We start from the raw sequence: 14,670 nt of genomic DNA, 5'->3' as shown, positions 1-14,670 counted from the left end.
GGCTGTGGCAGCTCACCTGGGCTAACCTCCAGATCCTACCTTCTTCTTGGGTTCTAAGAGGTTTAACTGTAACCTCCCAAATCCTCCCCAAATCTAGCCAGGGAGGATGCTGGACCGGGAGCTTCACCTTTTCATTGTTCACCTGCCAGTCCACATTGGTCACTTAATTTTGGGTGAGTGGTTATCCACCTCTTCTCAGGTCTTATGTCTCTCTCATTCTCTGACAAATACTAGCACTAGGTCAGAAGACTCCTCGGCCTCCTGGCCTTGGTTCTTTCTGAACTTGGGGTGCCTGACTCAGAAAGGGTACCTCTGTTCTATCACTCAGACTCTTTGTCAAAGGGGATGCCCACCCGAAGAGCTACTCCCTCCCTTGTGGTCTGTCGCTCGCTCTCCTCACTTTCCCTATCATTCTCATCTTCTTCATCATGGGGAATATACCCTCTACACCCTCCCAAACCACCCCCCTTGGCTGCCTTTTAAGGAATCTAGATATCCTCAGCCTCGAGGGTGCTATCAGACCTAAACGTCTAATTTTCTATTTGGATAATCGATCTCTATGTCCTGAGGATGGCACCTTTGATTATAACACATTAAGAAACCTTGACAACTTCTGTCACAGCAATGGAAAGTGGTCTGAAGATATCTATGTCCAGGCCTTTTTTACTCTTTGCTCCAGATCCTCTCTCTGTAAATCCTGCTCCACTTAACAGATTTTACTTCTTCACTTCAAACAGTCTATTTCTCTTAACTCCAAAACTGACACTTCCTCTTTTGATCCCACTGACCACGGACTACCACCCCCTAGGCCCCCACCCCATATGCTTCTCTTTCAGCCAACCTCCCAGATGACTTCCATACTCCTCCTCCCCTCAGCCCTTCAGCTCACTACTCCCTCACTCCTTCCTCCTTTAACCCCTCAGCTCCCGATAAGTCCGGCTCAGATCTCTCAGAACCATCCTTCTCCCTGCCTCACACACACTCTCAGACTCACCCCCAGGAGCCTGCTACTGTTTTCCCTTGAAGGGAAGTTGCAGAAGCTGAGGGTATAGTCCGTGTTCATGTCCCTTTCTCTCTGGCCCATCTCTCTCAAATTGAGAAAAAGTGAGGGACTTTCTCCACTGACCCTACCACTTATGTCAAGGAATTTGAATACCTAACTCAATTCTATGATCTTACCTGGCAAGACCTCTACATAATCCTTTCATTCTCTCTCTCAAAGAAAAAGAGTCTGGCTAGCTGCTCAGGTTCAGGCGGCTATTCTCCACTGGCAAGGTAATCAACAGCCAGTGGGAGGCACTAGCAGTCCCCAGACAGGATCCCAGTTGGACCTATCAGATGGATTCCTAGGCTGCCGACACTGAAATCATATGGTAAATTGCCTTATAGCAGGGCCTCAAAAAGTGGCACACAAGGCAGTTAACTATGAAAAACTCAAAGAGATCAGCCAAGGTCCAGAGGAAAATCCTGCCCTTTTTCTGTCTCACATAATGGAAGCTCTCCAAAAATACACTAAACTAGACCTTTCCTCAGCAGAAGGCCTCCTCTTCCTACATACTCATTTCATTTCTCAATTGGCTCCTGACATTAGATGCAAATTACAGAGGCTGAAAGATGGCCCTCAAACCCCACAAAGAAACCTCTTAAACGCTGCCTTTAAAGTTTTCAATAATAGAGATAAGGAAACAAAAAATGAATGACTTAAAAAGGATCAGGCTAAATGCCAGATGCTGGCAGCAGCTCTCCAGAGATCCCACAGAAATAAGCAAACTCTTAAGGGCAGAACCCTCAGGGGCCCTCCAGGCCCCTGCTTTAAGTATGGCAAGGAGGGACACTGGGCCAAAGTTGCCCTAATCCTCATCTTCCTCTATGCCCTTGTCCACGCTGCAGCAAGAAAGTTCACTGGAAAGTTGACTGTGACCTAACCCCTCAAGGGAGGGTCACATTTCTTCCCTTCAAAAAGTCAGAACTGTACCTCAGCCTGCCCAGCCTTCTAGGCCTTGCCACTGAAGACTGAGGGTACCCAGGCCCTGTGACTTCCATGCCTATCACTCCTTTGGAGCCCAGGGCAACTCTACTAGTTTCAGGTAAGACAATCTCCTTTCTTATTGATACCGGGGCCACTTACTCTGCTTTACCTGAATTTGAAGGTTCTACCTGCTCCTTTCAAGTCTTCATCCTGGGAGTTGATGGTCTAATCTCCAACCCTTTAGTCATATCCTCCTTAAATTGTCTCTTACTTGGAATACCTCAGTCGCTTGTTCCTAGTCCTTCCTAAGTGCTCAACTCCAATCTTTGGTAGAGACATTTTATCACAATTCAGAGCATCCCTTACACTTCTCTCCCCAACCTCTAATTTAGACCCATCCCTCCTTCTCCTTCTCACTAAATCTAAATCAGATAAATTTCTCCTCCTAACTTCTCTAGTCATACCCAAGGTCTGGGATACTTCCACTCCTTCCATAGTACAACATCACTCTCCTATACACATAAAACTAAAAGACCTTTCAATATACTCTTGTCAACCCTAATACTCCCTATCCTTAGAAATCAGATGAGGCCCCCAACCCATTATACAACACCTTCTATCCTAAGACCTCATGAGACCCACACACTCCCCATTCGACACCCCAGTTCTGCCTGTCAAGAAGCCAGATGGCTCATATCACTTAGTCTAGGACCTCCACATCATAAACCAGACAGTTCTCCCAACCCACCCAGTAGTACCCAACCCCTACATCCTCCTATCCCTTATTCCCCCAAACACTTCCCATTTCACTGTAATTGACCTAAAAGATGCATTCTTCACCATTCCTCTACACCCAGACTCCCAAAATCTCTTTGCTTTTACCTGGACAGATCCTGTCACCCATCAGTCCCAACAACTTACCTGGACTGTCTTTCTTCAAGGTTTCTGGGATAGTCCCCACTTCTTTGGACAAGCCTTAGCATCAGATCTAGCAAAACTAGATCTCCATCCCAGAACTCTTCTACAATATGTGGATGGTCTTCTCCTTTGTAGCCCACCTTATTTTCTCTCTTATGAACACATAGGTAGCCTCCTAAATCATTTTGCTAAAAATGGATATTGAGTCTCTTCCAAGAAGGCCCAACTTTTTTCCCCTCACGTCATTTATCTCAGTCTCTCTATTACCCCACAACATTGTGCCATTTCTTTAGATAGAAAAGACCTAATTGCCTTCCTCTCACTTCCCACCTCAAAACAAGAGCTTCTATCTTTCCTCAGTTTAGCAGGGTTTCTCCATGTTTGAGTCCCTAACTTCAGCATTCTAACTTGCCCTTTATACCTGGACTCTAAAAGTCCTCTGACTGAACCACTAGATCCCACCATCAATATCAGCCCTTACTTCCAGAAGTTATAGCAGGCTCTTATATCGGCCCAAGCTTGTTCCCTTCCCAACCTTTCCAAACATTTTACGCTTTACACTATGGAAAAGGAAAGAATAGCACTTGGTCTCTTAGGACAAGTCCAGGGACCCGACACTTGGGTAGTTGCCTATCTATCAAAACAATTAGATACTCCAGTCAGGGGTTGGCCAGCCTGCCTAAAAGCACTGGCAGTGGCAATTCTAACTCTTGAAAGTCAGAAACTCATATTTGGACAACCCATCATGGTTTATTCTTCACATAACATCTTTGACCTCATAACACACAAAGTTACCCCAAATCTCCCTCCCTCTAGAATATAAACTTTTCACATAATCTTCCCATATTACCCTACCCAAATGCCCTCCACTCAATCCCACCACTCTTTTACCCATCCCCAACAAAGAGACTTCACACTCCTGTCTAGAAATCCTCAACCTTAAGACTCACTATTTCCCAAATATAACAGACTCCTCTTTACTCAATACCTCACACGCTTTATTGATGGTAGTTCTTTCTCCCAGGATAGGAAAAAGTTGACAGGCTACACAGTAGTCTCTCACAGAGGTCATAGAATCTAGTCCCCTTCTTGTAGGGACTACCTCTCGAAAGGCAAAATTAATTGCCCTGACCAGAGCGTTAACCTTAGCATCTGGACTAGAGGTTATCATCTATACAGATTCCAAATATTACTTTCATATTATCTACTCACATGCCTCAGTTTGGGAAGAAAGAGGATTTCTCACCACAAAAGGCTCTCCTATTACCAATGCCCCCTTAATTCTTAAACTTCTTCAGGCTGCTTGTCTTCCCAAGGCAGCAGCAGTTCATTGTAAGGGGCACCAGGCATGAAACAACCCCATCATACAGTGCAATAATAAGGCAGATACAGAGGCCAAAAGGGCAGCGCAGCAACCACTCCCTTCCTCCCAACTCAGCTATTCCTCATTCCATGTCACACTACTCTCCTAAAGAATATCATTTCCTCCTCAGGCTTGGAGCAGATAAGGAAGACCCTTGACTAAAGATGCAAGGAAGGTATATTTTACCACAGGACCAAGCTTGAAATATCATGCAAGATATTCATAACTCCTTACACATTGGATTTTACCACTTTTACAATTCTTTAAACTCCTCATTACCTGCAATAACTTTAATACTCTCTTTTGGGATATTATGAAAAATTGCTCTGTCTTCTCCACAGTCTCTCCCCAAGGGTATATATGCCCTCCTTCCTTTCCCACTGATCAGGCTAGGGGCAGCATCCTTGGAAAGGATTGGCAAATTAACTTTACACAATGCCCCCCCCCATAAAGAAAACCCAGTACTTACTAATCCTTTTAGACACCTTCTCTGGATGGGTTGAGGCATTCCCTATCACCTCTGAGAAGTCTTCCGAAGTTACCCAGGCACTGCTAAGAGACATTATTCCTCGCTTTGGATTACCCACCTCATTACAATCAGCCTTCACATCTCAAATAACACAGGAAGTCAGCTCCACCTTAGGTATTCAATGGAACCTACACATTTCTTATCTGCCTCGGTCCTCAGTAAAAATTGAAAAGGCTAACTCTTTAATAAAAAACCCGGTCAACTAAGCTTAGTCTAGAGATTAAGGAACCCTGGACTTCACTCTTACCCCTTGCCCTTATGCACATTAGGGCCTACCCCTGGGCCTCCTCTTTCCTCAGCCCCTTTGAACTCATGTATGGAAGGACTTTCCTTCTAGGGAACTTCCCAACCACAACATCCCCCTTAAGAGATTACATATCTATACTAAATCTAGTTAGACAAATACTAAGAGAACATGTAGACCAAGTTCTGCTGAAGCTATTCACAAAAGAACTTCCATTTACTCCTGTAATCCCTGGTGACTGGGTCTTACTACTTAAGAATCTCCATTCAGATAATCTTAAACCTAGATGTCAAGGCCCTTACCAGGTACTTTTAACCACCTCAACTGCTGCTAAGATTACTGGACACCCAAACTGGTTCCATCTTTCAAGGCTAAAATGAGGTCACCAAGGGACAAAGTATGGCCAGACACCCCAAAATACCATAGCCATTCCATATAAAACTTTGACCTATAAAGCTTTGACTAATACTCATTCCTGAAGAAGAGGACAAATGAGTAATCTTTACTGTCCCTGTCCCTTTTGTTCAGGTTCAGACTCTCCTCTTCTTCCAGAACAGACAACACCACTACCCCCAACAAATTCTTTTAGCCTAGCACAGTTTCCCCTTCCTCTCCATCTCGAGATTTTAACTTTTTTATGAGATTCGCTTTTACAGGGACACTTGGATTTCTCATGGACAAGTATCACTCACCTAGTAGACCCATGGGGTGAGGTTCCTCATTATGTAGATCAAGAACACCTCCCATTTCCACCCTATTAATTCTATTTATTTATATCTCCCACCAGTCACCCACTTCCTTTTCTGTTTCCCTACAGAGCTTTCTCACTACCACTCATCTCAAACATTTCTCTCAATCTCACCCATTCTCTCCTCAATGAGTCTAATCCTACATTAGCCAAGGACTGATGTCTCTGACTTTCCCTCTCTTCCTCAGCATTCTTTGCTCTCCCAATTCCGCTCACCAAATAAGACCACATACAAACAACCCTTTCATATCAAAAAGAAAAGAGCTCCATTTTCCTTGAAAGGGCAGATACTCTCCTTCGAAGTTACTTTACAGCACAGGCTAATCAAGCTTCTAATCTTTTCCACACCTATACCTAGTCCTTCACAAAGGTAGCACATCCCTCCATACCAGTAATAGGACCCACTACTCTTCATACCCTCTTTGATTTCCAAGACTCCCTTTGTTTCATAAGAATCAGTAGCAACATATCTGTAGGACACCTACTCTGCAATCTATGCAATCAGACAGTCATAATACAACTACCTAGCAGACTCTGGACTCAATTGATAGACTACCAAGTCTCTCCAGAGGCTAATGGCCTCTTCCTACAACCTGTCCACTTCACAGGTTATCCTACAGTCCTTGCAACCTTTTACAATGGTTGCATACCCCCTTCTTTCTTTCCTTGGATTATGACTGTCTCCGAAGTCCCCCAATACTTTCATTACAGACCTATTAATACCCCTATTTATCTACCCCCCTTTATTAGAGCTGCTGTAGCTACAACTCTTATGGTCTGCAGTTCCAGGCCTCAAAAAGGATGCACTGGAACAATCTATCCTCTTACTCATTTGTTCTCCATACATGTTTCCACTTGTGTATCTGACAAAGGAGTCTTCTTTCTATGTGGAACTAACACTTGTCTCTGTCTTCCCACTAACTGGACTGGAACTTGTACTCTAGTCTATCTCTCTCCAAATATAGATATAGCCTCCCATAACCAGTCCTTACCAATTCCCATCACACATTACATAAAACATAAAAAGGGCTATTGAGGTCATCCCACTGTTAGTAACACTAGGGGTCACTGCTGGACTAGGCACAGGCATAGGGAACTTGCCACTGCTCTATCCTATTTCTAAGCATTGTTCAATGATCTCCAAGAAAGCCTAGATGACATTGCAAACAGTATAGTTCAATTACAGGATCAAATGGCTCCCTAGCAGCCATAATCTTACAAAACGGATGAGGGCTAGGTTTTTTAACAGCTGAAAAAGGATGTCTCTGCCTCTTTCTAGAAGAAGAATGTTGTTTTTATGTTAACCAATCAGGACTAGTAAGAGATGCAGCTCAAAAGCTAAAAGACAAAGCCAATAAGATAAGAGAGCACCAAGAAAATTCTTGGGACACCTGGCTACAAACCAACTGAGTTACCTGGGTTGGTTTGTAGGGCCCTTCATAGGGCCTCTAACTTTCGTTTTTCTTATTTTGGCTTTTAGGCCTTCCATAATGCGCTAAATTTCTTCTCTCCTCCAGAATTGTTTTTACGTGTTTCCAACCAGTCTGTAGCAGAAGCAATGCTACTTCACTCCATACCACACTATCAAGCCCTCTGGCCGGCAGAAACTACCAGTCAATGCCACACTCCGGTCAACTATCCACTACCAAACTCATTTTCAATAGATCCTGCCACTCCTATTCAGCAGGAAGCAGCTACAGAAGACCGAGTGGCCATCCCTATTCCATAAAAGAAAAAGGCTGGAATGTTAGGTTCAGGAGGACCCTATCTTTGCCCTCCATAGTGTGGGAACCAGACTCCTCCCTTACCTTTTGTGCGTGAACCGGACCTTGCATCTGGATTGGCAACACTACATGCTCACCTCCCATTTCACTGGACTTTCCTCCCTTCCCTGCCAATTTACCCACCCAAAATATTCCCACCGGAAAAGCTCTCCTCAAGCCCCATATAAGTTTCAGGAAGCCCTCACATTCGGGGCTGACACAATCTTCGGCTCAACCCGGCTGTCACTCAACTACAACAAACCTTGCTTAACCACTTCTGCCTTGTGCGTTCCTCCTTTGGCGAACCTAACACCAGGTTTATTAGTTCTAGGGCCCCTTAGGAGATGCTTTTGTGCAAGCCAAGGTCAGCTGCTGCTTGTGACCATCTGGGCCTACCTGATAGAAGCTACAAATGGATCCATGGTTGGTCTCTGCCTGTACTGGATCTGGATCTGGGATTGGCCATGCTACGAACTGAGGGCAGTTGCCACCAATACTGGGGCAGTTCAGCAAAATGCCCAGGGTACCCCAAGGCTTGAAGCTGCCTACTGGCTTTTCATAAGGTTCAGCAGCTGAAAGAGCCTGGGGCAGTACATGGATTTTGTGAATCAGGGTTCCAGTCATTCTCCAGGGTAGGACAAATGGTGTTTACTGTATTAGTGCAGATTCAGATTTGGCACCAGTGATGATCCTGTGGCCACTCTCAAAAGACTCAGATCACACCAAGGCCAGCTGCCATCTTCCTTGGGCCCACAGACCCTGGAGATTTGTTCAAGAAATACTGCAGCTTTGGCGGGGGCTGATTGCCTGCCACTGAAAGTGTCTGTGGAGGCACTTGAGCCAAGGCCTGTTGATTGCTGCTGAAAGAGCCTCCTGCTAAGAGTGCAGGGTGGAGCTTGTTGCCTAGTCATAAATATGCTTCCGACAATGTGAGAATTGGATGGAGTGGGGTCTCAGGAGGTCACCAGGGCAGGTTGAGTGAAGTTCACCAAGCCAATTCAGATTCAGATTTGGCCATGTTTGAGGAAGGGTCCAATGCAGGAAAAATGGCACCCATCTATAGGCTGCACCGGAAGAGGGCTCAACACAGGGGCCATGGTGGCTATCTCTCCAGCTCTCATTCTTAAGCCACACAACTTAGTCTTTCCCTTTAATATCTCTGGCACCTTCTGAGCTGCTGTCCCTCCACTGGAGCCCAGGATGAGTGCCTATGAATGATTCTGTATATGATCCCTTGAAAGGGATGTCTGGGTTTATATCTGGCTTTTGATTCACCTGGTCAGTCAAAATCCCCATTAATTTTCACAGCCGGATTTCATGGGGACTCCTCTTTCCAGTGCTGAAACCCTGGGCTGGGGCCCCTCACTCCTCTGGGGGAACCTCTGTAGTTAAAATATTCCTCCCCATGATAACTCACAACACATGGGTGTGGGCCAGCATATGTTGTGATTCTTCCCCTCCTACCAGTCTCAATGTGGCCTCTTATTTATATCTTCAGTTATAGCAGTTCTGTTCAGCTAGTCTTCAAATAGTTATCCAGGTTGATTTTTCTATAATTTAGTTATATGTCTTTCCTTTTTTTTTTCTTAGTGACATAGATAAAGATTTGTCAATTTTGTTGATCTTTCAAAGAACCAAATCTTGATTTGTTGATTTTTTAAAATGTTTTTCTATTCTCTATTTTGTTTATTTCTGATCTAGTTATTATTCTTTTCTTCTTTCTTCTAGCTCTCGTTTTAGTTTGTTCTTTTTCTAACTGCTTAAACTGTAATGTAAGATGTTGATTTGAGATCACTACTTTTTTTTCTTTTGGAGAAAATTTTTATTTTATTTATTATTTACTTTAAAAATTTATTTATTTATTTATTTATTTATTTATTTATTTATTTATTTATTATGGTGATATTGGTTAACAAAATTCAACTGTACATTTTAATAGTAAGGCATAAATATATTTCCATATGTGTGCTCACCTCCCATAGTTAGATTTTTTTTGTCACCACATATTTGACCCCCTTTACCCCATCTACCTTCCTCAAACCCCTTTCTTTTCCCCCTTAACTCTGGTAACCACTAGTCTATAGTCCAAGTCCATAAGTCTCTGTTTATCCTGTTCATTTGATGCTTTTAAGTTTATATCCCACATATAAGTGATATCATGTGGTTTTAAGTTTATATCACACATATAAGTGATATCAACTTTTTCTGTCTTGCTTATTTTGCTTAGCATGATTATCTTAAGGTCCACCCATGATGTTGCAAATGGCAGTATTTCTTCTCTTCTTATGGCTGAGTAATATTCCATTGTATATATGTACCACAGCTTCTTTAGCCAATTATCTACCGTAGGACACTTTGGTTGCTTCCACGTCCTGGCCAATGTGAATAATGCTGCTATGACAATCGGTGTACAAATATCATTTCGGATATGAGTTTTCAAATCTTTGGGGTAAATACCCAGTAAAGGGATTGCCAGATCATATGGGAGATCAATTCTTAGTTTTTTGAGGAAACTCCATTCTGTTTCCATAGTGGCTATACCAATTTGCAGTCGCACCAACAGTGGATGAAGGATCCTATTTCTCCGCATCCTCTCCAACATGTGTTATTACTTGTCCTGTTGATAATAGCTATTCTAAGAGGTGTGAGATAGTATCTCATTGTGGTTTTGATTTTGCATTTCCCTAATAGCTAGTGATGTTGAGCATCTTTTCATATGTTTGTCGGCCATTTGTATGTCCTCTAGAGAGAGTGTCTGTTCAGGTCCTCTGCCCATTTTTTGATTGGATCATTAGTTGTTTTTGTTGTTATTGAGTTGCATGAGTTCTTTGTATATTTTGAATATTAGGCCCTTATCAGAGGTATTGCTTGCAAATATATTTTCACATTCAGAAGGTTGTTTCTTTAACTTGTTGATGGTTTCTTTAGCTGAGCAGAAACTTTTTAGATTGATGTAGTCCCATTCATTTATTTTAGTTTTACTTCCCTTGCTTTTGAGGTCAAATTTATAAAATCTTCTTTAAGTCCAAGGTCCTTGAGTTTAGTTCCTATGTTTTCTTCTCTGCATTTTATTGTTTCAGGTCTTCTATTCAGGTCCTTAATCCATTTTGAGTTAATTTTGGTGTGTGGTGATAGACAACAGTCGAGTTTCATTCTTTTGCAGGTGGCTTTCCAGTTTTCTCAGCACTATTTATTGAAGAGGCTTTCCTTTCTCCACTGTATGTTTGTGGGTGTTTTGTTGTTGTTGTTGTTGTTAAAATTATTTGCCCATATAATTATGGGTTTACCTCTGGACTCTCGATTCTGTTCCACAGGTCTGTGTGTCTGTTTTTCTGCCAATACCATGCTGTTTTGATTACTATCGCTTTCTAGTATAATTTAAATTCGAGCAGAGTGATGTCTACAGCCTCGTTCTTTTTTCTCAAGATGGCTTTGGCAATTCGAGGTCTTTTGTCCTTTCATACAAATCTGATGATTTTTCGTTCTATTTCTTTAAAAATTGCTGATGGGATTTTGATGGGGATTGCATTAAATGTGTATAATGCTTAAGGTAATATGGTCATTTTAACTATGTTGATTCTTCCAATCCAAGAACATGGAATATCTTTCCATTTCTTTGTATATTCTTCGATTTATTTAATAGGGTCTTCTGGTTTTCATTATATAGGTCCTTCACATGTTTCATTAGATTTATTCCTAGGAATTTTATTCTTTTTGTTGCAATTGCAAAAGGAATAATTTTTTTCACTTCTTTTTCTGAGACTTCATTATTAGAGTATAAGAACACTATGGATTTTTGAACATTGATTTTGTATCCAGAAACTTTATACTGTATTTGCTTATTGTTTCTAGTAGTGTTCTTGTGGAGTCTTTAGGGTTTTCTATATACAGAATCATGCCATCCACAAATAATGACAGTTTGACTTCTTCATTTCCTACTTGGATGCCTTTTATATCTTTCTCTTACCTGATTGCACTCGCCAGGACCTCCAATGTTGTATTGAATAACAATGGCAATAGTGGACAGCCTTGCCTTGTTCCTGATCTTAGAAGGTTTTTAGTTTTTCACCATTAAGTATAATGTTGGCTGAGGGTTTATCATATATGTCCTTTATTTTGTTAAGTTTTTTTTTTATCATAAATGGATGTTGTATCTTGTTGAAGATTTTTTCTGCTTCTATTTATATGATCACATGATTCTTATTTTATAATTTCTTTATGTGATATATTACATTAATCGATTTGCATATGTTGAACCATCCATGTGCCTGTGGGATGAAGCCCACTGAATCATGGTGTATAATCTTTTTAATATGTTGCTGTAATTGAATTGCTAGTATCTTATTTAGGATTTTTGCATTTGTGTTCATAAGAGATATTGGTCTGTAGTTTTCTTTTTTTGTGTTATCTTTACCAGGTTTTGTATCAGGGTGATATTGGCCTCATAAAATGAGTTGGGGAAGTGTTGGCTCCTCTTCAATTTTTTGGAAAAGTTGTTCTAATATATCTTTTAAGAATGTTATTTCCTCTTTGATTTTCTTTTTGGGTTGTCTGTCCTTATCGACAGTGGGGTATTTAGGTTCCCTACTATGGTAGTGTTTTGATCTGTTTCTCCCTTTAGGTCTGTTAGTAATTACTTTACATATTTCACGGCTCCCTGATTGAGAGCATAGATATTAATAAGTGTTATGCCTTCTTGGTGCATGATTCCCTTTATCATTATAAAGTGTCCCTCAGTGTCTTTCTTTACCTTTTTTTTATTTTGAAGTCTTTTTCATCAGATATTAGTACCGCTACACTTGCTTTTCTCTGAATGCCATTTGCTTGAAATATCATTTTCCACCCTTTCACGTTGAGTCTATATTTGTCTTTGGAGCTGAGATGTGTCTCCTGGAGGCAGCATATGGGTTTTTTGTTTTGTTTTGTTTCATTCTCCAACTCTGTGCCTTTTTATTGGTGAGTTCAGTCCATTTACATTTAGGATGATTATTGAAATCTGAGGTCTTACATCCATTTTATCTTTTGTTTTCTGTTAGTTTGGTGTTTCCATTGCTTCTTTGTCCTCACGTTTCTGTTTTCTTTATTTTGGTTGGCTTTTGTGGGAATTCCCTCTGGTTCTTGTTTTGTATTATATACTTCATATGTGAATCTTTGGTGTGTGTTTACCATTACGAATATGTAAAGGATAGTTTTTTTTATATATATACAGTCGTCCATTTTCTTCTGTGTGTGCCTTATCTACATTCTCCTTTGTGAATTTGGATTTTTGAATCCTCCCCTTTTCAGTCACTGTTGTCTCAATTTGTCCCTATGTATGCTAAACGTTCATTACTTTCTTGCTATAGCAAATCTCTTTTTATTGTTTAAGCTTATAATGCCCTGTTCTTAGTAAGGGTTGCACTCCTCTGACTCTACCTGCCTGCTCGTCGCCTTATTCCTAATTATATATTTTTTTCTTGTCATTTTGTTTTAGGTGAGCTGACACCTTTCAGTATTTCCTGTAGTGCAGGCCTCATAGTGGAGAATTCCCTCGATTTTCGTATGTTGGAAAGGTCTTTATTTTTCCTTCATATCTAATGGAGGGCTTAGCTGGATACATTATTCTAGGCTGGTAGTTCCTTTCACTTAATAGTTTGAATATTTGATTCCACTCCTTTCTGGCTTGTAAGGGTTGTGCTGAGATATTCAATGATAATCTAATGGATTTCCTTTATAAGTTACCATCTTCTCCCTGGCTGCCTTGAGAATTCTGTCTTTGTCGTTGATTTTTGAAAATTTTAATACTATGTGTCTTGGAGAAGGCCTTTTTGGTTTCAGATAATTGGGTGTTCTGTTGATTTCTTGAACTTCAAGCTCCAGCTCATTCCTTAGATTTGGGAAATTCTCGTCAACTCTTTGCCTGAAAATGCTTTCTAATCTTTGTTCCTTTTCTTCCCCTTCAAGAATGCCCATTATTCTTATGTTTCCTCTCCTGACGGTATCAGTTAGTTCTTGAATTTCTCTTACATTATTTTTCATTCTTCAGTTTGTCACTTCTTTATAATTTATTTTTAGGTTTCTGTACTCGATATCACTCATTTTTTCCTCTATTTGTTCAACTCTATTTCCCAAGTTTGCTATTTTATTTTTCAGCTCTTGCAGTGTGTTCTTTATCTCCAGAAGTTCTATTTGGTTCTTATCGAGGGTTTCATTCTCCATGCTTAAGAACTCATTCTGCTCATCTAGTTGTCTTTTCAATTCCTGAAATTGTTGATATGATTTGTTTTGATTCTCACTGAGTTATTTCAGAAGTACCATCCTGAATTTTCTGTCATTTAAGTCACATATTTCTATGTCTGTAAGCTTCTTTTTTTGGAGATTTTTCTCTTTCTTTCTGAGATGCCTTATCATCTTGGCTGTTCATGTTGTTTAAAAGACTGTATCTGCACCTGGGCATTAATGAAAGTGTATTCTGCTTTTTTTTCCCCAGAAAGATTTATTATATAAAGGTCTCTCTAGCTCATTGCAAAGAATGTTTTTTTTGTTTGTTTGTTTGTTTTTGGTTTCCCGTAAGTGGCATCTAAGTCTCTTAGATCCCTGCTTTATATAAGTCACATATTTCTATGTGACTGATATTTTCTTGTAGATATTTCATCACACTTGCTACCCTCAGTCTCAGTCGCTGTCAGTGCTAGCGACAGTTTTGTTTGCTCACATTCCCCTGGGGTTGCACGGTGTTTGGTCTCGTAGGGTATGGGAGGAGGGACCCTCAGGGTTGAGTGATTGGGGCTACGACTCAGCCACAGTTTTGCATTCGCAGCTGGTAAAAATCAACTGTTGTTTCTCTGCAATCCCCACTTCTCTGCTTTCTTCCATTTTGCCTGGACACTGCCACCGGCTGCGTGGAGCTCCCAGCGTTCTCAGGAAGGACTGTTCAGGAATCTCCCCACACTTTCTCCCCTCTACCTCCTTGTACAGGGAGTTCAGGCTATGAGAGGAAGCTTCTTTGTTTCTCACAGTCTACTGCCTGGCACCCAGTGTTCTGACCTGCGCTAGCTCTTATGCATCGATCCCATGCTCAGATGTGCTAGTGTGCAATTTGGGTGATTTTTTTTTTTTGTTGAGTTTTAGACGTTCAGCTTATTGTTGTTTCAAGA

The sequence above is a fragment of the Pteropus medius genome, unplaced genomic scaffold, assembly GCF_902729225.1.
Source record: "Pteropus medius unplaced genomic scaffold, Ma_sr-lr_union100, whole genome shotgun sequence".
Lineage (NCBI taxonomy): Eukaryota > Metazoa > Chordata > Mammalia > Chiroptera > Pteropodidae > Pteropus > Pteropus medius.
Note: the sequence above shows the minus strand (reverse complement) of the source record.